This window comes from Phyllobates terribilis, unplaced genomic scaffold (assembly GCF_046119375.1).
Source record: "Phyllobates terribilis strain yellow unplaced genomic scaffold, ASM4611937v1 Scaffold_40__1_contigs__length_11209783, whole genome shotgun sequence".
NCBI classification, from domain to species: domain Eukaryota; kingdom Metazoa; phylum Chordata; class Amphibia; order Anura; family Dendrobatidae; genus Phyllobates; species Phyllobates terribilis.
Genome location: NW_027362800.1, coordinates 3,353,595 through 3,376,925, shown reverse-complemented (window position 1 = coordinate 3,376,925; position 23,331 = coordinate 3,353,595). Strand labels below are relative to the sequence as shown.

Sequence of the window (23,331 nt, the reverse complement as noted above, 5' to 3'; positions counted from 1 at the left end):
CTCTTTGGCTTTGCTTTTCTTCTCCTCATTGGATTTTTCATGTTAAAAGTTGCAGAAGCCAGATGACAAGCTCATTTTGGTTCAACTTCAGCAACTGTGCATTGCATTGCCATGTAATGTAATGTAATGCAATGCTATCTATCTAGCTCTCCCTCTATACTTCCTTTTGGATAAACAGACATATTAGGCAAGCATTTTGGAGCTTTCACCTAAATAACTACAGGTGGTGAGATAAGCTGCACAATATAATTGACCTTTCAGTATATTGTTGCACACACACCATCTATTTAGCAAATGCCCTTGTTATCAACAGCAGCCTTTTAAACTCACCTGAGCTAACAGGTATGTGAGCTGGTTACTCTGCTGCGCTTAAAATTTCTTTTTTGGTTTGCTACAATGCCTTTTCTGAAACGTTGTCTCCCTCTGCTGGAACACTGACTTCTTTCATTTAATGCCTGCAGACTATAAAAGAGAAACCAACCCAAAAAGTTTGGTTGATTAGTCTGTGGCATTCTTTTAATCTGTTGCTTATGGCGGTCTCTGTGAGCTTCTCAGTGACATTCAGCCATCCAGGTATCCCGCCTGCAGTAGACGGAATGTGGCAATGGAACGCTGGCTGCGCGTGTCATAATAGGCTCTGAGCCTTTATATACCTGCGCACAGCAGCAGCCACCTTCAGTCTGCTGCTGGACAGCCAGCAGCAGCAGCAGCAGGAGAGGTAATTAATCAGCAACCCTCCTGCTAAGGGTAGACAGCTGCTCGTTCCACCCCCCCCCCGCCTTAATTGGTTCTCCTCCCTTCCAACGGTGTTGAGGCGGGTGGGAACAGCCGGGGGTTGAGGGTACTGTGCTAAAAGAGGTGGAGTTATGCAGATCTAAAACGCGTGGATTGCAGCAGCAGCAAGCCGAAAAGTGCAGGCATGTGAGGGATCTAGAGGTTGACAGCATGTCTTCTTAACGGGAGTCCAGGTGGCCATCTCCACAAATGGACTTTTCAGAATCCTTGGGTGGCACCGTAGTCGGAAACCAATTCTGGTTATCGCTTCTCGGCCTTTTGGCTAAGATCAAGTGTAGTATCTGTTCTTATCAGTTTAATATCTGATACGTCCCCTATCTGGGGACCATATATTAAATGGATTTTTAGAACAGGGAGATGGAAAAAGAGCTTGCTCTGTCCACTCCACGCATTGACCTGGTATTGCAGTATCTCCAGGACCGGTGCACCCCTTCTTTAATGCAGTTTCTAAAATCAGAAAGAATTGAATTCAATGCTTTTTGTTCATTTTGCTTGTTTGTCGGATTTTGGGATGGACTCTTTGGCTTTGCTTTTCTTCTCCTCATTGGATTTTTCATGTTAAAAGTTGCAGAAGCCAGATGACAAGCTCATTTTGGTTCAACTTCAGCAACTGTGCATTGCATTGCCATGTAATGTAATGTAATGCAATGCTATCTATCTAGCTCTCCCTCTATACTTCCTTTTGGATAAACAGACATATTAGGCAAGCATTTTGGAGCTTTCACCTAAATAACTACAGGTGGTGAGATAAGCTGCACAATATAATTGACCTTTCAGTATATTGTTGCACACACACCATCTATTTAGCAAATGCCCTTGTTATCAACAGCAGCCTTTTAAACTCACCTGAGCTAACAGGTATGTGAGCTGGTTACTCTGCTGCGCTTAAAATTTCTTTTTTGGTTTGCTACAATGCCTTTTCTGAAACGTTGTCTCCCTCTGCTGGAACACTGACTTCTTTCATTTAATGCCTGCAGACTATAAAAGAGAAACCAACCCAAAAAGTTTGGTTGATTAGTCTGTGGCATTCTTTTAAACTGTTGCTTATGGCGGTCTCTGTGAGCTTCTCAGTGACATTCAGCCATCCAGGTATCCCGCCTGCAGTAGACGGAATGTGGCAATGGAACGCTGGCTGCGCGTGTCATAATAGGCTCTGAGCCTTTATATACCTGCGCACAGCAGCAGCCACCTTCAGTCTGCTGCTGGACAGCCAGCAGCAGCAGCAGGAGAGGTAATTAATCAGCAACCCTCCTGCTAAGGGTAGACAGCTGCTCGTTCCACCCCCCCCCCCGCCTTAATTGGTTCTCCTCCCTTCCAACGGTGTTGAGGCGGGTGGGAACAGCCGGGGGTTGAGGGTACTGTGCTAAAAGAGGTGGAGTTATGCAGATCTAAAACGCGTGGATTGCAGCAGCAGCAAGCCGAAAAGTGCAGGCATGTGAGGGATCTAGAGGTTGACAGCATGTCTTCTTAACGGGAGTCCAGGTGGCCATCTCCACAAATGGACTTTTCAGAATCCTTGGGTGGCACCGTAGTCGGAAACCAATTCTGGTTATCGCTTCTCGGCCTTTTGGCTAAGATCAAGTGTAGTATCTGTTCTTATCAGTTTAATATCTGATACGTCCCCTATCTGGGGACCATATATTAAATGGATTTTTAGAACAGGGAGATGGAAAAAGAGCTTGCTCTGTCCACTCCACGCATTGACCTGGTATTGCAGTATCTCCAGGACCGGTGCACCCCTTCTTTAATGCAGTTTCTAAAATCAGAAAGAATTGAATTCAATGCTTTTTGTTCATTTTGCTTGTTTGTCGGATTTTGGGATGGACTCTTTGGATTTGCTTTTCTTCTCCTCATTGGATTTTTCATGTTAAAAGTTGCAGAAGCCAGATGACAAGCTCATTTTGGTTCAACTTCAGCAACTGTGCATTGCATTGCCATGTAATGTAATGTAATGCAATGCTATCTATCTAGCTCTCCCTCTATACTTCCTTTTGGATAAACAGACATATTAGGCAAGCATTTTGGAGCTTTCACCTAAATAACTACAGGTGGTGAGATAAGCTGCACAATATAATTGACCTTTCAGTATATTGTTGCACACACACCATCTATTTAGCAAATGCCCTTGTTATCAACAGCAGCCTTTTAAACTCACCTGAGCTAACAGGTATGTGAGCTGGTTACTCTGCTGCGCTTAAAATTTCTTTTTTGGTTTGCTACAATGCCTTTTCTGAAACGTTGTCTCCCTCTGCTGGAACACTGACTTCTTTCATTTAATGCCTGCAGACTATAAAAGAGAAACCAACCCAAAAAGTTTGGTTGATTAGTCTGTGGCATTCTTTTAAACTGTTGCTTATGGCGGTCTCTGTGAGCTTCTCAGTGACATTCAGCCATCCAGGTATCCCGCCTGCAGTAGACGGAATGTGGCAATGGAACGCTGGCTGCGCGTGTCATAATAGGCTCTGAGCCTTTATATACCTGCGCACAGCAGCAGCCACCTTCAGTCTGCTGCTGGACAGCCAGCAGCAGCAGCAGCAGGAGAGGTAATTAATCAGCAACCCTCCTGCTAAGGGTAGACAGCTGCTCGTTCCACCCCCCCCCCCGCCTTAATTGGTTCTCCTCCCTTCCAACGGTGTTGAGGCGGGTGGGAACAGCCGGGGGTTGAGGGTACTGTGCTAAAAGAGGTGGAGTTATGCAGATCTAAAATGCGTGGATTGCAGCAGCAGCAAGCCGAAAAGTGCAGGCATGTGAGGGATCTAGAGGTTGACAGCATGTCTTCTTAACGGGAGTCCAGGTGGCCATCTCCACAAATGGACTTTTCAGAATCCTTGGGTGGCACCGTAGTCGGAAACCAATTCTGGTTATCGCTTCTCGGCCTTTTGGCTAAGATCAAGTGTAGTATCTGTTCTTATCAGTTTAATATCTGATACGTCCCCTATCTGGGGACCATATATTAAATGGATTTTTAGAACAGGGAGATGGAAAAAGAGCTTGCTCTGTCCACTCCACGCATTGACCTGGTATTGCAGTATCTCCAGGACCGGTGCACCCCTTCTTTAATGCAGTTTCTAAAATCAGAAAGAATTGAATTCAATGCTTTTTGTTCATTTTGCTTGTTTGTCGGATTTTGGGATGGACTCTTTGGCTTTGCTTTTCTTCTCCTCATTGGATTTTTCATGTTAAAAGTTGCAGAAGCCAGATGACAAGCTCATTTTGGTTCAACTTCAGCAACTGTGCATTGCATTGCCATGTAATGTAATGTAATGCAATGCTATCTATCTAGCTCTCCCTCTATACTTCCTTTTGGATAAACAGACATATTAGGCAAGCATTTTGGAGCTTTCACCTAAATAACTACAGGTGGTGAGATAAGCTGCACAATATAATTGACCTTTCAGTATATTGTTGCACACACACCATCTATTTAGCAAATGCCCGTGTTATCAACAGCAGCCTTTTAAACTCACCTGAGCTAACAGGTATGTGAGCTGGTTACTCTGCTGCGCTTAAAATTTCTTTTTTGGTTTGCTACAATGCCTTTTCTGAAACGTTGTCTCCCTCTGCTGGAACACTGACTTCTTTCATTTAATGCCTGCAGACTATAAAAGAGAAACCAACCCAAAAAGTTTGGTTGATTAGTCTGTGGCATTCTTTTAAACTGTTGCTTATGGCGGTCTCTGTGAGCTTCTCAGTGACATTCAGCCATCCAGGTATCCCGCCTGCAGTAGACGGAATGTGGCAATGGAACGCTGGCTGCGCGTGTCATAATAGGCTCTGAGCCTTTATATACCTGCGCACAGCAGCAGCCACCTTCAGTCTGCTGCTGGACAGCCAGCAGCAGCAGCAGCAGGAGAGGTAATTAATCAGCAACCCTCCTGCTAAGGGTAGACAGCTGCTCGTTCCACCCCCCCCCCGCCTTAATTGGTTCTCCTCCCTTCCAACGGTGTTGAGGCGGGTGGGAACAGCCGGGGGTTGAGGGTACTGTGCTAAAAGAGGTGGAGTTATGCAGATCTAAAACGCGTGGATTGCAGCAGCAGCAAGCCGAAAAGTGCAGGCATGTGAGGGATCTAGAGGTTGACAGCATGTCTTCTTAACGGGAGTCCAAGTGGCCATCTCCACAAATGGACTTTTCAGAATCCTTGGGTGGCACCGTAGTCGGAAACCAATTCTGGTTATCGCTTCTCGGCCTTTTGGCTAAGATCAAGTGTAGTATCTGTTCTTATCAGTTTAATATCTGATACGTCCCCTATCTGGGGACCATATATTAAATGGATTTTTAGAACAGGGAGATGGAAAAAGAGCTTGCTCTGTCCACTCCACGCATTGACCTGGTATTGCAGTATCTCCAGGACCGGTGCACCCCTTCTTTAATGCAGTTTCTAAAATCAGAAAGAATTGAATTCAATGCTTTTTGTTCATTTTGCTTGTTTGTCGGATTTTGGGATGGACTCTTTGGCTTTGCTTTTCCTCTCCTCATTGGATTTTTCATGTTAAAAGTTGCAGAAGCCAGATGACAAGCTCATTTTGGTTCAACTTCAGCAACTGTGCATTGCATTGCCATGTAATGTAATGTAATGCAATGCTATCTATCTAGCTCTCCCTCTATACTTCCTTTTGGATAAACAGACATATTAGGCAAGCATTTTGGAGCTTTCACCTAAATAACTACAGGTGGTGAGATAAGCTGCACAATATAATTGACCTTTCAGTATATTGTTGCACACACACCATCTATTTAGCAAATGCCCGTGTTATCAACAGCAGCCTTTTAAACTCACCTGAGCTAACAGGTATGTGAGCTGGTTACTCTGCTGCGCTTAAAATTTCTTTTTTGGTTTGCTACAATGCCTTTTCTGAAACGTTGTCTCCCTCTGCTGGAACACTGACTTCTTTCATTTAATGCCTGCAGACTATAAAAGAGAAACCAACCCAAAAAGTTTGGTTGATTAGTCTGTGGCATTCTTTTAAACTGTTGCTTATGGCGGTCTCTGTGAGCTTCTCAGTGACATTCAGCCATCCAGGTATCCCGCCTGCAGTAGACGGAATGTGGCAATGGAACGCTGGCTGCGCCTGTCATAAGAGGCTCTGAGCCTTTATATACCTGCGCACAGCAGCAGCCACCTTCAGTCTGCTGCTGGACAGCCAGCAGCAGCAGCAGGAGAGGTAATTAATCAGCAACCCTCCTGCTAAGGGTAGACAGCTGCTCGTTCCACCCCCCCCCCCGCCTTAATTGGTTCTCCTCCCTTCCAACGGTGTTTAGGCGGGTGGGAACAGCCGGGGGTTGAGGGTACTGTGCTAAAAGAGGTGGAGTTATGCAGATCTAAAACGCGTGGATTGCAGCAGCAGCAAGCCGAAAAGTGCAGGCATGTGAGGGATCTAGAGGTTGACAGCATGTCTTCTTAACGGGAGTCCAGGTGGCCATCTCCACAAATGGACTTTTCAGAATCCTTGGGTGGCACCGTAGTCGGAAACCAATTCTGGTTATCGCTTCTCGGCCTTTTGGCTAAGATCAAGTGTAGTATCTGTTCTTATCAGTTTAATATCTGATACGTCCCCTATCTGGGGACCATATATTAAATGGATTTTTAGAACAGGGAGATGGAAAAAGAGCTTGTTCTGTCCACTCCACGCATTGACCTGGTATTGCAGTATCTCCAGGACCGGTGCACCCCTTCTTTAATGCAGTTTCTAAAATCAGAAAGAATTGAATTCAATGCTTTTTGTTCATTTTGCTTGTTTGTCGGATTTTGGGATGGACTCTTTGGCTTTGCTTTTCTTCTCCTCATTGGATTTTTCATGTTAAAAGTTGCAGAAGCCAGATGACAAGCTCATTTTGGTTCAACTTCAGCAACTGTGCATTGCATTGCCATGTAATGTAATGTAATGCAATGCTATCTATCTAGCTCTCCCTCTATACTTCCTTTTGGATAAACAGACATATTAGGCAAGCATTTTGGAGCTTTCACCTAAATAACTACAGGTGGTGAGATAAGCTGCACAATATAATTGACCTTTCAGTATATTGTTGCACACACACCATCTATTTAGCAAATGCCCTTGTTATCAACAGCAGCCTTTTAAACTCACCTGAGCTAACAGGTATGTGAGCTGGTTACTCTGCTGCGCTTAAAATTTCTTTTTTGGTTTGCTACAATGCCTTTTCTGAAACGTTGTCTCCCTCTGCTGGAACACTGACTTCTTTCATTTAATGCCTGCAGACTATAAAAGAGAAACCAACCCAAAAAGTTTGGTTGATTAGTCTGTGGCATTCTTTTAAACTGTTGCTTATGGCGGTCTCTCTGAGCTTCTCAGTGACATTCAGCCATCCAGGTATCCCGCCTGCAGTAGACGGAATGTGGCAATGGAACGCTGGCTGCGCGTGTCATAATAGGCTCTGAGCCTTTATATACCTGCGCACAGCAGCAGCCACCTTCAGTCTGCTGCTGGACAGCCAGCAGCAGCAGCAGCAGGAGAGGTAATTAATCAGCAACCCTCCTGCTAAGGGTAGACAGCTGCTCGTTCCACCCCCCCCCCCGCCTTAATTGGTTCTCCTCCCTTCCAACGGTGTTGAGGCGGGTGGGAACAGCCGGGGGTTGAGGGTACTGTGCTAAAAGAGGTGGAGTTATGCAGATCTAAAACGCGTGGATTGCAGCAGCAGCAAGCCGAAAAGTGCAGGCATGTGAGGGATCTAGAGGTTGACAGCATGTCTTCTTAACGGGAGTCCAAGTGGCCATCTCCACAAATGGACTTTTCAGAATCCTTGGGTGGCACCGTAGTCGGAAACCAATTCTGGTTATCGCTTCTCGGCCTTTTGGCTAAGATCAAGTGTAGTATCTGTTCTTATCAGTTTAATATCTGATACGTCCCCTATCTGGGGACCATATATTAAATGGATTTTTAGAACAGGGAGATGGAAAAAGAGCTTGCTCTGTCCACTCCACGCATTGACCTGGTATTGCAGTATCTCCAGGACCGGTGCACCCCTTCTTTAATGCAGTTTCTAAAATCAGAAAGAATTGAATTCAATGCTTTTTGTTCATTTTGCTTGTTTGTCGGATTTTGGGATGGACTCTTTGGCTTTGCTTTTCCTCTCCTCATTGGATTTTTCATGTTAAAAGTTGCAGAAGCCAGATGACAAGCTCATTTTGGTTCAACTTCAGCAACTGTGCATTGCATTGCCATGTAATGTAATGTAATGCAATGCTATCTATCTAGCTCTCCCTCTATACTTCCTTTTGGATAAACAGACATATTAGGCAAGCATTTTGGAGCTTTCACCTAAATAACTACAGGTGGTGAGATAAGCTGCACAATATAATTGACCTTTCAGTATATTGTTGCACACACACCATCTATTTAGCAAATGCCCTTGTTATCAACAGCAGCCTTTTCAACTCACCTGAGCTAACAGGTATGTGAGCTGGTTACTCTGCTGCGCTTAAAATTTCTTTTTTGGTTTGCTACAATGCCTTTTCTGAAACGTTGTCTCCCTCTGCTGGAACACTGACTTCTTTCATTTAATGCCTGCAGACTATAAAAGAGAAACCAACCCAAAAAGTTTGGTTGATTAGTCTGTGGCATTCTTTTAAACTGTTGCTTATGGCGGTCTCTGTGAGCTTCTCAGTGACATTCAGCCATCCAGGTATCCCGCCTGCAGTAGACGGAATGTGGCAATGGAACGCTGGCTGCGCGTGTCATAATAGGCTCTGAGCCTTTATATACCTGCGCACAGCAGCAGCCACCTTCAGTCTGCTGCTGGACAGCCAGCAGCAGCAGCAGCAGGAGAGGTAATTAATCAGCAACCCTCCTGCTAAGTGTAGACAGCTGCTCGTTCCACCCCCCCCCCGCCTTAATTGGTTCTCCTCCCTTCCAACGGTGTTGAGGCGGGTGGGAACAGCCGGGGGTTGAGGGTACTGTGCTAAAAGAGGTGGAGTTATGCAGATCTAAAACGCGTGGATTGCAGCAGCAGCAAGCCGAAAAGTGCAGGCATGTGAGGGATCTAGAGGTTGACAGCATGTCTTCTTAACGGGAGTCCAGGTGGCCATCTCCACAAATGGACTTTTCAGAATCCTTGGGTGGCACCGTAGTCGGAAACCAATTCTGGTTATCGCTTCTCGGCCTTTTGGCTAAGATCAAGTGTAGTATCTGTTCTTATCAGTTTAATATCTGATACGTCCCCTATCTGGGGACCATATATTAAATGGATTTTTAGAACAGGGAGATGGAAAAAGAGCTTGCTCTGTCCACTCCACGCATTGACCTGGTATTGCAGTATCTCCAGGACCGGTGCACCCCTTCTTTAATGCAGTTTCTAAAATCAGAAAGAATTGAATTCAATGCTTTTTGTTCATTTTGCTTGTTTGTCGGATTTTGGGATGGACTCTTTGGCTTTGCTTTTCTTCTCCTCATTGGATTTTTCATGTTAAAAGTTGCAGAAGCCAGATGACAAGCTCATTTTGGTTCAACTTCAGCAACTGTGCATTGCATTGCCATGTAATGTAATGTAATGCAATGCTATCTATCTAGCTCTCCCTCTATACTTCCTTTTGGATAAACAGACATATTAGGCAAGCATTTTGGAGCTTTCACCTAAATAACTACAGGTGGTGAGATAAGCTGCACAATATAATTGACCTTTCAGTATATTGTTGCACACACACCATCTATTTAGCAAATGCCCTTGTTATCAACAGCAGCCTTTTAAACTCACCTGAGCTAACAGGTATGTGAGCTGGTTACTCTGCTGCGCTTAAAATTTCTTTTTTGGTTTGCTACAATGCCTTTTCTGAAACGTTGTCTCCCTCTGCTGGAACACTGACTTCTTTCATTTAATGCCTGCAGACTATAAAAGAGAAACCAACCCAAAAAGTTTGGTTGATTAGTCTGTGGCATTCTTTTAAACTGTTGCTTATGGCGGTCTCTGTGAGCTTCTCAGTGACATTCAGCCATCCAGGTATCCCGCCTGCAGTAGACGGAATGTGGCAATGGAACGCTGGCTGCGCGTGTCATAATAGGCTCTGAGCCTTTATATACCTGCGCACAGCAGCAGCCACCTTCAGTCTGCTGCTGGACAGCCAGCAGCAGCAGCAGCAGGAGAGGTAATTAATCAGCAACCCTCCTGCTAAGGGTAGACAGCTGCTCGTTCCACCCCCCCCCCCCCCCCGCCTTAATTGGTTCTCCTCCCTTCCAACGGTGTTGAGGCGGGTGGGAACAGCCGGGGGTTGAGGGTACTGTGCTAAAAGAGGTGGAGTTATGCAGATCTAAAACGCGTGGATTGCAGCAGCAGCAAGCCGAAAAGTGCAGGCATGTGAGGGATCTAGAGGTTGACAGCATGTCTTCTTAACGGGAGTCCAGGTGGCCATCTCCACAAATGGACTTTTCAGAATCCTTGGGTGGCACCGTAGTCGGAAACCAATTCTGGTTATCGCTTCTCGGCCTTTTGGCTAAGATCAAGTGTAGTATCTGTTCTTATCAGTTTAATATCTGATACGTCCCCTATCTGGGGACCATATATTAAATGGATTTTTAGAACAGGGAGATGGAAAAAGAGCTTGCTCTGTCCACTCCACGCATTGACCTGGTATTGCAGTATCTCCAGGACCGGTGCACCCCTTCTTTAATGCAGTTTCTAAAATCAGAAAGAATTGAATTCAATGCTTTTTGTTCATTTTGCTTGTTTGTCGGATTTTGGGATGGACTCTTTGGCTTTGCTTTTCTTCTCCTCATTGGATTTTTCATGTTAAAAGTTGCAGAAGCCAGATGACAAGCTCATTTTGGTTCAACTTCAGCAACTGTGCATTGCATTGCCATGTAATGTAATGTAATGCAATGCTATCTATCTAGCTCTCCCTCTATACTTCCTTTTGGATAAACAGACATATTAGGCAAGCATTTTGGAGCTTTCACCTAAATAACTACAGGTGGTGAGATAAGCTGCACAATATAATTGACCTTTCAGTATATTGTTGCACACACACCATCTATTTAGCAAATGCCCTTGTTATCAACAGCAGCCTTTTAAACTCACCTGAGCTAACAGGTATGTGAGCTGGTTACTCTGCTGCGCTTAAAATTTCTTTTTTGGTTTGCTACAATGCCTTTTCTGAAACGTTGTCTCCCTCTGCTGGAACACTGACTTCTTTCATTTAATGCCTGCAGACTATAAAAGAGAAACCAACCCAAAAAGTTTGGTTGATTAGTCTGTGGCATTCTTTTAAACTGTTGCTTATGGCGGTCTCTGTGAGCTTCTCAGTGACATTCAGCCATCCAGGTATCCCGCCTGCAGTAGACGGAATGTGGCAATGGAACGCTGGCTGCGCGTGTCATAATAGGCTCTGAGCCTTTATATACCTGCGCACAGCAGCAGCCACCTTCAGTCTGCTGCTGGACAGCCAGCAGCAGCAGCAGGAGAGGTAATTAATCAGCAACCCTCCTGCTAAGGGTAGACAGCTGCTCGTTCCACCCCCCCCCCGCCTTAATTGGTTCTCCTCCCTTCCAACGGTGTTGAGGCGGGTGGGAACAGCCGGGGGTTGAGGGTACTGTGCTAAAAGAGGTGGAGTTATGCAGATCTAAAACGCGTGGATTGCAGCAGCAGCAAGCCGAAAAGTGCAGGCATGTGAGGGATCTAGAGGTTGACAGCATGTCTTCTTAACGGGAGTCCAGGTGGCCATCTCCACAAATGGACTTTTCAGAATCCTTGGGTGGCACCGTAGTCGGAAACCAATTCTGGTTATCGCTTCTCGGCCTTTTGGCTAAGATCAAGTGTAGTATCTGTTCTTATCAGTTTAATATCTGATACGTCCCCTATCTGGGGACCATATATTAAATGGATTTTTAGAACAGGGAGATGGAAAAAGAGCTTGCTCTGTCCACTCCACGCATTGACCTGGTATTGCAGTATCTCCAGGACCGGTGCACCCCTTCTTTAATGCAGTTTCTAAAATCAGAAAGAATTGAATTCAATGCTTTTTGTTCATTTTGCTTGTTTGTCGGATTTTGGGATGGACTCTTTGGCTTTGCTTTTCTTCTCCTCATTGGATTTTTCATGTTAAAAGTTGCAGAAGCCAGATGACAAGCTCATTTTGGTTCAACTTCAGCAACTGTGCATTGCATTGCCATGTAATGTAATGTAATGCAATGCTATCTATCTAGCTCTCCCTCTATACTTCCTTTTGGATAAACAGACATATTAGGCAAGCATTTTGGAGCTTTCACCTAAATAACTACAGGTGGTGAGATAAGCTGCACAATATAATTGACCTTTCAGTATATTGTTGCACACACACCATCTATTTAGCAAATGCCCTTGTTATCAACAGCAGCCTTTTAAACTCACCTGAGCTAACAGGTATGTGAGCTGGTTACTCTGCTGCGCTTAAAATTTCTTTTTTGGTTTGCTACAATGCCTTTTCTGAAACGTTGTCTCCCTCTGCTGGAACACTGACTTCTTTCATTTAATGCCTGCAGACTATAAAAGAGAAACCAACCCAAAAAGTTTGGTTGATTAGTCTGTGGCATTCTTTTAAACTGTTGCTTATGGCGGTCTCTGTGAGCTTCTCAGTGACATTCAGCCATCCAGGTATCCCGCCTGCAGTAGACGGAATGTGGCAATGGAACGCTGGCTGCGCGTGTCATAATAGGCTCTGAGCCTTTATATACCTGCGCACAGCAGCAGCCACCTTCAGTCTGCTGCTGGACAGCCAGCAGCAGCAGCAGCAGGAGAGGTAATTAATCAGCAACCCTCCTGCTAAGGGTAGACAGCTGCTCGTTCCACCCCCCTCCCCCCCCCCCCCGCCTTAATTGGTTCTCCTCCCTTCCAACGGTGTTGAGGCGGGTGGGAACAGCCGGGGGTTGAGGGTACTGTGCTAAAAGAGGTGGAGTTATGCAGATCTAAAACGCGTGGATTGCAGCAGCAGCAAGCCGAAAAGTGCAGGCATGTGAGGGATCTAGAGGTTGACAGCATGTCTTCTTAACGGGAGTCCAAGTGGCCATCTCCACAAATGGACTTTTCAGAATCCTTGGGTGGCACCGTAGTCGGAAACCAATTCTGGTTATCGCTTCTCGGCCTTTTGGCTAAGATCAAGTGTAGTATCTGTTCTTATCAGTTTAATATCTGATACGTCCCCTATCTGGGGACCATATATTAAATGGATTTTTAGAACAGGGAGATGGAAAAAGAGCTTGCTCTGTCCACTCCACGCATTGACCTGGTATTGCAGTATCTCCAGGACCGGTGCACCCCTTCTTTAATGCAGTTTCTAAAATCAGAAAGAATTGAATTCAATGCTTTTTGTTCATTTTGCTTGTTTGTCGGATTTTGGGATGGACTCTTTGGCTTTGCTTTTCCTCTCCTCATTGGATTTTTCATGTTAAAAGTTGCAGAAGCCAGATGACAAGCTCATTTTGGTTCAACTTCAGCAACTGTGCATTGCATTGCCATGTAATGTAATGTAATGCAATGCTATCTATCTAGCTCTCCCTCTATACTTCCTTTTGGATAAACAGACATATTAGGCAAGCATTTTGGAGCTTTCACCTAAATAACTACAGGTGGTGAGATAAGCTGCACAATATAATTGACCTTTCAGTATATTGTTGCACACACACCATCTATTTAGCAAATGCCCTTGTTATCAACAGCAGCCTTTTCAACTCACCTGAGCTAACAGGTATGTGAGCTGGTTACTCTGCTGCGCTTAAAATTTCTTTTTTGGTTTGCTACAATGCCTTTTCTGAAACGTTGTCTCCCTCTGCTGGAACACTGACTTCTTTCATTTAATGCCTGCAGACTATAAAAGAGAAACCAACCCAAAAAGTTTGGTTGATTAGTCTGTGGCATTCTTTTAAACTGTTGCTTATGGCGGTCTCTGTGAGCTTCTCAGTGACATTCAGCCATCCAGGTATCCCGCCTGCAGTAGACGGAATGTGGCAATGGAACGCTGGCTGCGCGTGTCATAATAGGCTCTGAGCCTTTATATACCTGCGCACAGCAGCAGCCACCTTCAGTCTGCTGCTGGACAGCCAGCAGCAGCAGCAGCAGGAGAGGTAATTAATCAGCAACCCTCCTGCTAAGGGTAGACAGCTGCTCGTTCCACCCCCCCCCCCCCGCCTTAATTGGTTCTCCTCCCTTCCAACGGTGTTGAGGCGGGTGGGAACAGCCGGGGGTTGAGGGTACTGTGCTAAAAGAGGTGGAGTTATGCAGATCTAAAACGCGTGGATTGCAGCAGCAGCAAGCCGAAAAGTGCAGGCATGTGAGGGATCTAGAGGTTGACAGCATGTCTTCTTAACGGGAGTCCAGGTGGCCATCTCCACAAATGGACTTTTCAGAATCCTTGGGTGGCACCGTAGTCGGAAACCAATTCTGGTTATCGCTTCTCGGCCTTTTGGCTAAGATCAAGTGTAGTATCTGTTCTTATCAGTTTAATATCTGATACGTCCCCTATCTGGGGACCATATATTAAATGGATTTTTAGAACAGGGAGATGGAAAAAGAGCTTGCTCTGTCCACTCCACGCATTGACCTGGTATTGCAGTATCTCCAGGACCGGTGCACCCCTTCTTTAATGCAGTTTCTAAAATCAGAAAGAATTGAATTCAATGCTTTTTGTTCATTTTGCTTGTTTGTCGGATTTTGGGATGGACTCTTTGGCTTTGCTTTTCTTCTCCTCATTGGATTTTTCATGTTAAAAGTTGCAGAAGCCAGATGACAAGCTCATTTTGGTTCAACTTCAGCAACTGTGCATTGCATTGCCATGTAATGTAATGTAATGCAATGCTATCTATCTAGCTCTCCCTCTATACTTCCTTTTGGATAAACAGACATATTAGGCAAGCATTTTGGAGCTTTCACCTAAATAACTACAGGTGGTGAGATAAGCTGCACAATATAATTGACCTTTCAGTATATTGTTGCACACACACCATCTATTTAGCAAATGCCCTTGTTATCAACAGCAGCCTTTTAAACTCACCTGAGCTAACAGGTATGTGAGCTGGTTACTCTGCTGCGCTTAAAATTTCTTTTTTGGTTTGCTACAATGCCTTTTCTGAAACGTTGTCTCCCTCTGCTGGAACACTGACTTCTTTCATTTAATGCCTGCAGACTATAAAAGAGAAACCAACCCAAAAAGTTTGGTTGATTAGTCTGTGGCATTCTTTTAAACTGTTGCTTATGGCGGTCTCTGTGAGCTTCTCAGTGACATTCAGCCATCCAGGTATCCCGCCTGCAGTAGACGGAATGTGGCAATGGAACGCTGGCTGCGCGTGTCATAATAGGCTCTGAGCCTTTATATACCTGCGCACAGCAGCAGCCACCTTCAGTCTGCTGCTGGACAGCCAGCAGCAGCAGCAGCAGGAGAGGTAATTAATCAGCAACCCTCCTGCTAAGGGTAGACAGCTGCTCGTTCCACCCCCCCCCCGCCTTAATTGGTTCTCCTCCCTTCCAACGGTGTTGAGGCGGGTGGGAACAGCCGGGGGTTGAGGGTACTGTGCTAAAAGAGGTGGAGTTATGCAGATCTAAAACGCGTGGATTGCAGCAGCAGCAAGCCGAAAAGTGCAGGCATGTGAGGGATCTAGAGGTTGACAGCATGTCTTCTTAACGGGAGTCCAGGTGGCCATCTCCACAAATGGACTTTTCAGAATCCTTGGGTGGCACCGTAGTCGGAAACCAATTCTGGTTATCGCTTCTCGGCCTTTTGGCTAAGATCAAGTGTAGTATCTGTTCTTATCAGTTTAATATCTGATACGTCCCCTATCTGGGGACCATATATTAAATGGATTTTTAGAACAGGGAGATGGAAAAAGAGCTTGCTCTGTCCACTCCACGCATTGACCTGGTATTGCAGTATCTCCAGGACCGGTGCACCCCTTCTTTAATGCAGTTTCTAAAATCAGAAAGAATTGAATTCAATGCTTTTTGTTCATTTTGCTTGTTTGTCGGATTTTGGGATGGACTCTTTGGCTTTGCTTTTCTTCTCCTCATTGGATTTTTCATGTTAAAAGTTGCAGAAGCCAGATGACAAGCTCATTTTGGTTCAACTTCAGCAACTGTGCATTGCATTGCCATGTAATGTAATGTAATGCAATGCTATCTATCTAGCTCTCCCTCTATACTTCCTTTTGGATAAACAGACATATTAGGCAAGCATTTTGGAGCTTTCACCTAAATAACTACAGGTGGTGAGATAAGCTGCACAATATAATTGACCTTTCAGTATATTGTTGCACACACACCATCTATTTAGCAAATGCCCTTGTTATCAACAGCAGCCTTTTCAACTCACCTGAGCTAACAGGTATGTGAGCTGGTTACTCTGCTGCGCTTAAAATTTCTTTTTTGGTTTGCTACAATGCCTTTTCTGAAACGTTGTCTCCCTCTGCTGGAACACTGACTTCTTTCATTTAATGCCTGCAGACTATAAAAGAGAAACCAACCCAAAAAGTTTGGTTGATTAGTCTGTGGCATTCTTTTAAACTGTTGCTTATGGCGGTCTCTGTGAGCTTCTCAGTGACATTCAGCCATCCAGGTATCCCGCCTGCAGTAGACGGAATGTGGCAATGGAACGCTGGCTGCGCGTGTCATAATAGGCTCTGAGCCTTTATATACCTGCGCACAGCAGCAGCCACCTTCAGTCTGCTGCTGGACAGCCAGCAGCAGCAGCAGCAGGAGAGGTAATTAATCAGCAACCCTCCTGCTAAGGGTAGACAGCTGCTCGTTCCACCCCCCCCCCCGCCTTAATTGGTTCTCCTCCCTTCCAACGGTGTTGAGGCGGGTGGGAACAGCCGGGGGTTGAGGGTACTGTGCTAAAAGAGGTGGAGTTATGCAGATCTAAAACGCGTGGATTGCAGCAGCAGCAAGCCGAAAAGTGCAGGCATGTGAGGGATCTAGAGGTTGACAGCATGTCTTCTTAACGGGAGTCCAGGTGGCCATCTCCACAAATGGACTTTTCAGAATCCTTGGGTGGCACCGTAGTCGGAAACCAATTCTGGTTATCGCTTCTCGGCCTTTTGGCTAAGATCAAGTGTAGTATCTGTTCTTATCAGTTTAATATCTGATACGTCCCCTATCTGGGGACCATATATTAAATGGATTTTTAGAACAGGGAGATGGAAAAAGAGCTTGCTCTGTCCACTCCACGCATTGACCTGGTATTGCAGTATCTCCAGGACCGGTGCACCCCTTCTTTAATGCAGTTTCTAAAATCAGAAAGAATTGAATTCAATGCTTTTTGTTCATTTTGCTTGTTTGTCGGATTTTGGGATGGACTCTTTGGCTTTGCTTTTCTTCTCCTCATTGGATTTTTCATGTTAAAAGTTGCAGAAGCCAGATGACAAGCTCATTTTGGTTCAACTTCAGCAACTGTGCATTGCATTGCCATGTAATGTAATGTAATGCAATGCTATCTATCTAGCTCTCCCTCTATACTTCCTTTTGGATAAACAGACATATTAGGCAAGCATTTTGGAGCTTTCACCTAAATAACTACAGGTGGTGAGATAAGCTGCACAATATAATTGACCTTTCAGTATATTGTTGCACACACACCATCTATTTAGCAAATGCCCTTGTTATCAACAGCCGCCTTTTAAACTCACCTGAGCTAACAGGTATGTGAGCTGGTTACTCTGCTGCGCTTAAAATTTCTTTTTTGGTTTGCTACAATGCCTTTTCTGAAACGTTGTCTCCCTCTGCTGGAACACTGACTTCTTTCATTTAATGCCTGCAGACTATAAAAGAGAAACCAACCCAAAAAGTTTGGTTGATTAGTCTGTGGCATTCTTTTAAACTGTTGCTTATGGCGGTCTCTGTGAGCTTCTCAGTGACATTCAGCCATCCAGGTATCCCGCCTGCAGTAGACGGAATGTGGCAATGGAACGCTGGCTGCGCGTGTCATAATAGGCTCTGAGCCTTTATATACCTGCGCACAGCAGCAGCCACCTTCAGTCTGCTGCTGGACAGCCAGCAGCAGCAGCAGCAGGAGAGGTAATTAATCAGCAACCCTCCTGCTAAGGGTAGACAGCTGCTCGTTCCACCCCCCCCCCCCCGCCTTAATTGGTTCTCCTCCCTTCCAACGGTGTTGAGGCGGGTGGGAACAGCCGGGGGTTGAGGGTACTGTGCTAAAAGAGGTGGAGTTATGCAGATCTAAAACGCGTGGATTGCAGCAGCAGCAAGCCGAAAAGTGCAGGCATGTGAGGGATCTAGAGGTTGACAGCATGTCTTCTTAACGGGAGTCCAGGTGGCCATCTCCACAAATGGACTTTTCAGAATCCTTGGGTGGCACCGTAGTCGGAAACCAATTCTGGTTATCGCTTCTCGGCCTTTTGGCTAAGATCAAGTGTAGTATCTGTTCTTATCAGTTTAATATCTGATACGTCCCCTATCTGGGGACCATATATTAAATGGATTTTTAGAACAGGGAGATGGAAAAAGAGCTTGCTCTGTCCACTCCACGCATTGACCTGGTATTGCAGTATCTCCAGGACCGGTGCACCCCTTCTTTAATGCAGTTTCTAAAATCAGAAAGAATTGAATTCAATGCTTTTTGTTCATTTTGCTTGTTTGTCGGATTTTGGGATGGACTCTTTGGCTTTGCTTTTCTTCTCCTCATTGGATTTTTCATGTTAAAAGTTGCAGAAGCCAGATGACAAGCTCATTTTGGTTCAACTTCAGCAACTGTGCATTGCATTGCCATGTAATGTAATGTAATGCAATGCTATCTATCTAGCTCTCCCTCTATACTTCCTTTTGGATAAACAGACATATTAGGCAAGCATTTTGGAGCTTTCACCTAAATAACTACAGGTGGTGAGATAAGCTGCACAATATAATTGACCTTTCAGTATATTGTTGCACACACACCATCTATTTAGCAAATGCCCTTGTTATCAACAGCAGCCTTTTCAACTCACCTGAGCTAACAGGTATGTGAGCTGGTTACTCTGCTGCGCTTAAAATTTCTTTTTTGGTTTGCTACAATGCCTTTTCTGAAACGTTGTCTCCCTCTGCTGGAACACTGACTTCTTTCATTTAATGCCTGCAGACTATAAAAGAGAAACCAACCCAAAAAGTTTGGTTGATTAGTCTGTGGCATTCTTTTAAACTGTTGCTTATGGCGGTCTCTGTGAGCTTCTCAGTGACATTCAGCCATCCAGGTATCCCGCCTGCAGTAGACGGAATGTGGCAATGGAACGCTGGCTGCGCGTGTCATAATAGGCTCTGAGCCTTTATATACCTGCGCACAGCAGCAGCCACCTTCAGTCTGCTGCTGGACAGCCAGCAGCAGCAGCAGCAGGAGAGGTAATTAATCAGCAACCCTCCTGCTAAGGGTAGACAGCTGCTCGTTCCACCCCCCCCCCCCCCCGCCTTAATTGGTTCTCCTCCCTTCCAACGGTGTTGAGGCGGGTGGGAACAGCCGGGGATTGAGGGTACTGTGCTAAAAGAGGTGGAGTTATGCAGATCTAAAACGCGTGGATTGCAGCAGCAGCAAGCCGAAAAGTGCAGGCATGTGAGGGATCTAGAGGTTGACAGCATGTCTTCTTAACGGGAGTCCAGGTGGCCATCTCCACAAATGGACTTTTCAGAATCCTTGGGTGACACCGTAGTCGGAAACCAATTCTGGTTATCGCTTCTCGGCCTTTTGGCTAAGATCAAGTGTAGTATCTGTTCTTATCAGTTTAATATCTGATACGTCCCCTATCTGGGGACCATATATTAAATGGATTTTTAGAACAGGGAGATGGAAAAAGAGCTTGCTCTGTCCACTCCACGCATTGACCTGGTATTGCAGTATCTCCAGGACCGGTGCACCCCTTCTTTAATGCAGTTTCTAAAATCAGAAAGAATTGAATTCAATGCTTTTTGTTCATTTTGCTTGTTTGTCGGATTTTGGGATGGACTCTTTGGCTTTGCTTTTCTTCTCCTCATTGGATTTTTCATGTTAAAAGTTGCAGAAGCCAGATGACAAGCTCATTTTGGTTCAACTTCAGCAACTGTGCATTGCATTGCCATGTAATGTAATGTAATGCAATGCTATCTATCTAGCTCTCCCTCTATACTTCCTTTTGGATAAACAGACATATTAGGCAAGCATTTTGGAGCTTTCACCTAAATAACTACAGGTGGTGAGATAAGCTGCACAATATAATTGACCTTTCAGTATATTGTTGCACACACACCATCTATTTAGCAAATGCCCTTGTTATCAACAGCAGCCTTTTAAACTCACCTGAGCTAACAGGTATGTGAGCTGGTTACTCTGCTGCGCTTAAAATTTCTTTTTTGGTTTGCTACAATGCCTTTTCTGAAACGTTGTCTCCCTCTGCTGGAACACTGACTTCTTTCATTTAATGCCTGCAGACTATAAAAGAGAAACCAACCCAAAAAGTTTGGTTGATTAGTCTGTGGCATTCTTTTAAACTGTTGCTTATGGCGGTCTCTGTGAGCTTCTCAGTGACATTCAGCCATCCAGGTATCCCGCCTGCAGTAGACGGAATGTGGCAATGGAACGCTGGCTGCGCGTGTCATAATAGGCTCTGAGCCTTTATATACCTGCGCACAGCAGCAGCCACCTTCAGTCTGCTGCTGGACAGCCAGCAGCAGCAGCAGCAGGAGAGGTAATTAATCAGCAACCCTCCTGCTAAGGGTAGACAGCTGCTCGTTCCACCCCCCCCCCCCCCGCCTTAATTGGTTCTCCTCCCTTCCAACGGTGTTGAGGCGGGTGGGAACAGCCGGGGGTTGAGGGTACTGTGCTAAAAGAGGTGGAGTTATGCAGATCTAAAACGCGTGGATTGCAGCAGCAGCAAGCCGAAAAGTGCAGGCATGTGAGGGATCTAGAGGTTGACAGCATGTCTTCTTAACGGGAGTCCAGGTGGCCATCTCCACAAATGGACTTTTCAGAATCCTTGGGTGGCACCGTAGTCGGAAACCAATTCTGGTTATCGCTTCTCGGCCTTTTGGCTAAGATCAAGTGTAGTATCTGTTCTTATCAGTTTAATATCTGATACGTCCCCTATCTGGGGACCATATATTAAATGGATTTTTAGAACAGGGAGATGGAAAAAGAGCTTGCTCTGTCCACTCCACGCATTGACCTGGTATTGCAGTATCTCCAGGACCGGTGCACCCCTTCTTTAATGCAGTTTCTAAAATCAGAAAGAATTGAATTCAATGCTTTTTGTTCATTTTGCTTGTTTGTCGGATTTTGGGATGGACTCTTTGGCTTTGCTTTTCTTCTCCTCATTGGATTTTTCATGTTAAAAGTTGCAGAAGCCAGATGACAAGCTCATTTTGGTTCAACTTCAGCAACTGTGCATTGCATTGCCATGTAATGTAATGTAATGCAATGCTATCTATCTAGCTCTCCCTCTATACTTCCTTTTGGATAAACAGACATATTAGGCAAGCATTTTGGAGCTTTCACCTAAATAACTACAGGTGGTGAGATAAGCTGCACAATATAATTGACCTTTCAGTATATTGTTGCACACACACCATCTATTTAGCAAATGCCCTTGTTATCAACAGCAGCCTTTTAAACTCACCTGAGCTAACAGGTATGTGAGCTGGTTACTCTGCTGCGCTTAAAATTTCTTTTTTGGTTTGCTACAATGCCTTTTCTGAAACGTTGTCTCCCTCTGCTGGAACACTGACTTCTTTCATTTAATGCCTGCAGACTATAAAAGAGAAACCAACCCAAAAAGTTTGGTTGATTAGTCTGTGGCATTCTTTTAAACTGTTGCTTATGGCGGTCTCTGTGAGCTTCTCAGTGACATTCAGCCATCCAGGTATCCCGCCTGCAGTAGACGGAATGTGGCAATGGAACGCTGGCTGCGCGTGTCATAATAGGCTCTGAGCCTTTATATACCTGCGCACAGCAGCAGCCACCTTCAGTCTGCTGCTGGACAGCCAGCAGCAGCAGCAGCAGGAGAGGTAATTAATCAGCAACCCTCCTGCTAAGGGTAGACAGCTGCTCGTTCCACCCCCCCCCGCCTTAATTGGTTCTCCTCCCTTCCAACGGTGTTGAGGCGGGTGGGAACAGCCGGGGGTTGAGGGTACTGTGCTAAAAGAGGTGGAGTTATGCAGATCTAAAACGCGTGGATTGCAGCAGCAGCAAGCCGAAAAGTGCAGGCATGTGAGGGATCTAGAGGTTGACAGCATGTCTTCTTAACGGGAGTCCAGGTGGCCATCTCCACAAATGGACTTTTCAGAATCCTTGGGTGGCACCGTAGTCGGAAACCAATTCTGGTTATCGCTTCTCGGCCTTTTGGCTAAGATCAAGTGTAGTATCTGTTCTTATCAGTTTAATATCTGATACGTCCCCTATCTGGGGACCATATATTAAATGGATTTTTAGAACAGGGAGATGGAAAAAGAGCTTGCTCTGTCCACTCCACGCATTGACCTGGTATTGCAGTATCTCCAGGACCGGTGCACCCCTTCTTTAATGCAGTTTCTAAAATCAGAAAGAATTGAATTCAATGCTTTTTGTTCATTTTGCTTGTTTGTCGGATTTTGGGATGGACTCTTTGGCTTTGCTTTTCTTCTCCTCATTGGATTTTTCATGTTAAAAGTTGCAGAAGCCAGATGACAAGCTCATTTTGGTTCAACTTCAGCAACTGTGCATTGCATTGCCATGTAATGTAATGTAATGCAATGCTATCTATCTAGCTCTCCCTCTATACTTCCTTTTGGATAAACAGACATATTAGGCAAGCATTTTGGAGCTTTCACCTAAATAACTACAGGTGGTGAGATAAGCTGCACAATATAATTGACCTTTCAGTATATTGTTGCACACACACCATCTATTTAGCAAATGCCCTTGTTATCAACAGCAGCCTTTTAAACTCACCTGAGCTAACAGGTATGTGAGCTGGTTACTCTGCTGCGCTTAAAATTTCTTTTTTGGTTTGCTACAATGCCTTTTCTGAAATGTTGTCTCCCTCTGCTGGAACACTGACTTCTTTCATTTAATGCCTGCAGACTATAAAAGAGAAACCAACCCAAAAAGTTTGGTTGATTAGTCTGTGGCATTCTTTTAAACTGTTGCTTATGGCGGTCTCTGTGAGCTTCTCAGTGACATTCAGCCATCCAGGTATCCCGCCTGCAGTAGACGGAATGTGGCAATGGAACGCTGGCTGCGCGTGTCATAATAGGCTCTGAGCCTTTATATACCTGCGCACAGCAGCAGCCACCTTCAGTCTGCTGCTGGACAGCCAGCAGCAGCAGCAGCAGGAGAGGTAATTAATCAGCAACCCTCCTGCTAAGGGTAGACAGCTGCTCGTTCCACCCCCCCCCCGCCTTAATTGGTTCTCCTCCCTTCCAACGGTGTTGAGGCGGGTGGGAACAGCCGGGGGTTGAGGGTACTGTGCTAAAAGAGGTGGAGTTATGCAGATCTAAAACGCGTGGATTGCAGCAGCAGCAAGCCGAAAAGTGCAGGCATGTGAGGGATCTAGAGGTTGACAGCATGTCTTCTTAACGGGAGTCCAGGTGGCCATCTCCACAAATGGACTTTTCAGAATCCTTGGGTGGCACCGTAG

At 45.3% G+C, this 23,331-nt stretch overlaps 17 non-coding genes across 17 annotated transcripts; all 17 read left to right on the top strand.

The window, feature by feature from the left end:
• Positions 1-1,037: 1,037 nt before the first annotated feature.
• On the top strand, positions 1,038-1,228 carry LOC141186772 (U2 spliceosomal RNA). Its single transcript, XR_012261019.1, has one exon. It is a non-coding gene; the product is annotated as a U2 spliceosomal RNA (small nuclear RNA).
• Positions 1,229-2,346: 1,118 nt separating this feature from the next.
• Positions 2,347-2,537, top strand: LOC141186771 (U2 spliceosomal RNA). The gene has a single exon (XR_012261018.1). It is a non-coding gene; the product is annotated as a U2 spliceosomal RNA (small nuclear RNA).
• A 1,121-nt stretch (positions 2,538-3,658) lies between these two features.
• Positions 3,659-3,849, top strand: LOC141186769 (U2 spliceosomal RNA). The gene has a single exon (XR_012261016.1). It is a non-coding gene; the product is annotated as a U2 spliceosomal RNA (small nuclear RNA).
• Positions 3,850-4,969: 1,120 nt separating this feature from the next.
• On the top strand, positions 4,970-5,160 carry LOC141186767 (U2 spliceosomal RNA). The gene has a single exon (XR_012261015.1). It is a non-coding gene; the product is annotated as a U2 spliceosomal RNA (small nuclear RNA).
• A 1,118-nt stretch (positions 5,161-6,278) lies between these two features.
• On the top strand, positions 6,279-6,469 carry LOC141184798 (U2 spliceosomal RNA). Its single transcript, XR_012259519.1, has one exon. It is a non-coding gene; the product is annotated as a U2 spliceosomal RNA (small nuclear RNA).
• A 1,121-nt stretch (positions 6,470-7,590) lies between these two features.
• On the top strand, positions 7,591-7,781 carry LOC141186766 (U2 spliceosomal RNA). Its single transcript, XR_012261014.1, has one exon. It is a non-coding gene; the product is annotated as a U2 spliceosomal RNA (small nuclear RNA).
• Positions 7,782-8,901: 1,120 nt separating this feature from the next.
• LOC141186765 (U2 spliceosomal RNA) lies at positions 8,902-9,092 on the top strand. The gene has a single exon (XR_012261013.1). It is a non-coding gene; the product is annotated as a U2 spliceosomal RNA (small nuclear RNA).
• Positions 9,093-10,218: 1,126 nt separating this feature from the next.
• LOC141186764 (U2 spliceosomal RNA) lies at positions 10,219-10,409 on the top strand. The gene has a single exon (XR_012261012.1). It is a non-coding gene; the product is annotated as a U2 spliceosomal RNA (small nuclear RNA).
• A 1,117-nt stretch (positions 10,410-11,526) lies between these two features.
• LOC141186762 (U2 spliceosomal RNA) lies at positions 11,527-11,717 on the top strand. The gene has a single exon (XR_012261010.1). It is a non-coding gene; the product is annotated as a U2 spliceosomal RNA (small nuclear RNA).
• Positions 11,718-12,847: 1,130 nt separating this feature from the next.
• On the top strand, positions 12,848-13,038 carry LOC141186761 (U2 spliceosomal RNA). Its single transcript, XR_012261009.1, has one exon. It is a non-coding gene; the product is annotated as a U2 spliceosomal RNA (small nuclear RNA).
• Positions 13,039-14,161: 1,123 nt separating this feature from the next.
• On the top strand, positions 14,162-14,352 carry LOC141186760 (U2 spliceosomal RNA). Its single transcript, XR_012261008.1, has one exon. It is a non-coding gene; the product is annotated as a U2 spliceosomal RNA (small nuclear RNA).
• A 1,120-nt stretch (positions 14,353-15,472) lies between these two features.
• Positions 15,473-15,663, top strand: LOC141186759 (U2 spliceosomal RNA). The gene has a single exon (XR_012261007.1). It is a non-coding gene; the product is annotated as a U2 spliceosomal RNA (small nuclear RNA).
• A 1,121-nt stretch (positions 15,664-16,784) lies between these two features.
• LOC141186758 (U2 spliceosomal RNA) lies at positions 16,785-16,975 on the top strand. The gene has a single exon (XR_012261006.1). It is a non-coding gene; the product is annotated as a U2 spliceosomal RNA (small nuclear RNA).
• Positions 16,976-18,098: 1,123 nt separating this feature from the next.
• LOC141186756 (U2 spliceosomal RNA) lies at positions 18,099-18,289 on the top strand. The gene has a single exon (XR_012261005.1). It is a non-coding gene; the product is annotated as a U2 spliceosomal RNA (small nuclear RNA).
• Positions 18,290-19,414: 1,125 nt separating this feature from the next.
• Positions 19,415-19,605, top strand: LOC141186755 (U2 spliceosomal RNA). The gene has a single exon (XR_012261004.1). It is a non-coding gene; the product is annotated as a U2 spliceosomal RNA (small nuclear RNA).
• A 1,124-nt stretch (positions 19,606-20,729) lies between these two features.
• Positions 20,730-20,920, top strand: LOC141186754 (U2 spliceosomal RNA). The gene has a single exon (XR_012261003.1). It is a non-coding gene; the product is annotated as a U2 spliceosomal RNA (small nuclear RNA).
• A 1,119-nt stretch (positions 20,921-22,039) lies between these two features.
• LOC141186753 (U2 spliceosomal RNA) lies at positions 22,040-22,230 on the top strand. Its single transcript, XR_012261002.1, has one exon. It is a non-coding gene; the product is annotated as a U2 spliceosomal RNA (small nuclear RNA).
• The last annotated feature ends 1,101 nt before the right edge of the window (positions 22,231-23,331 follow it).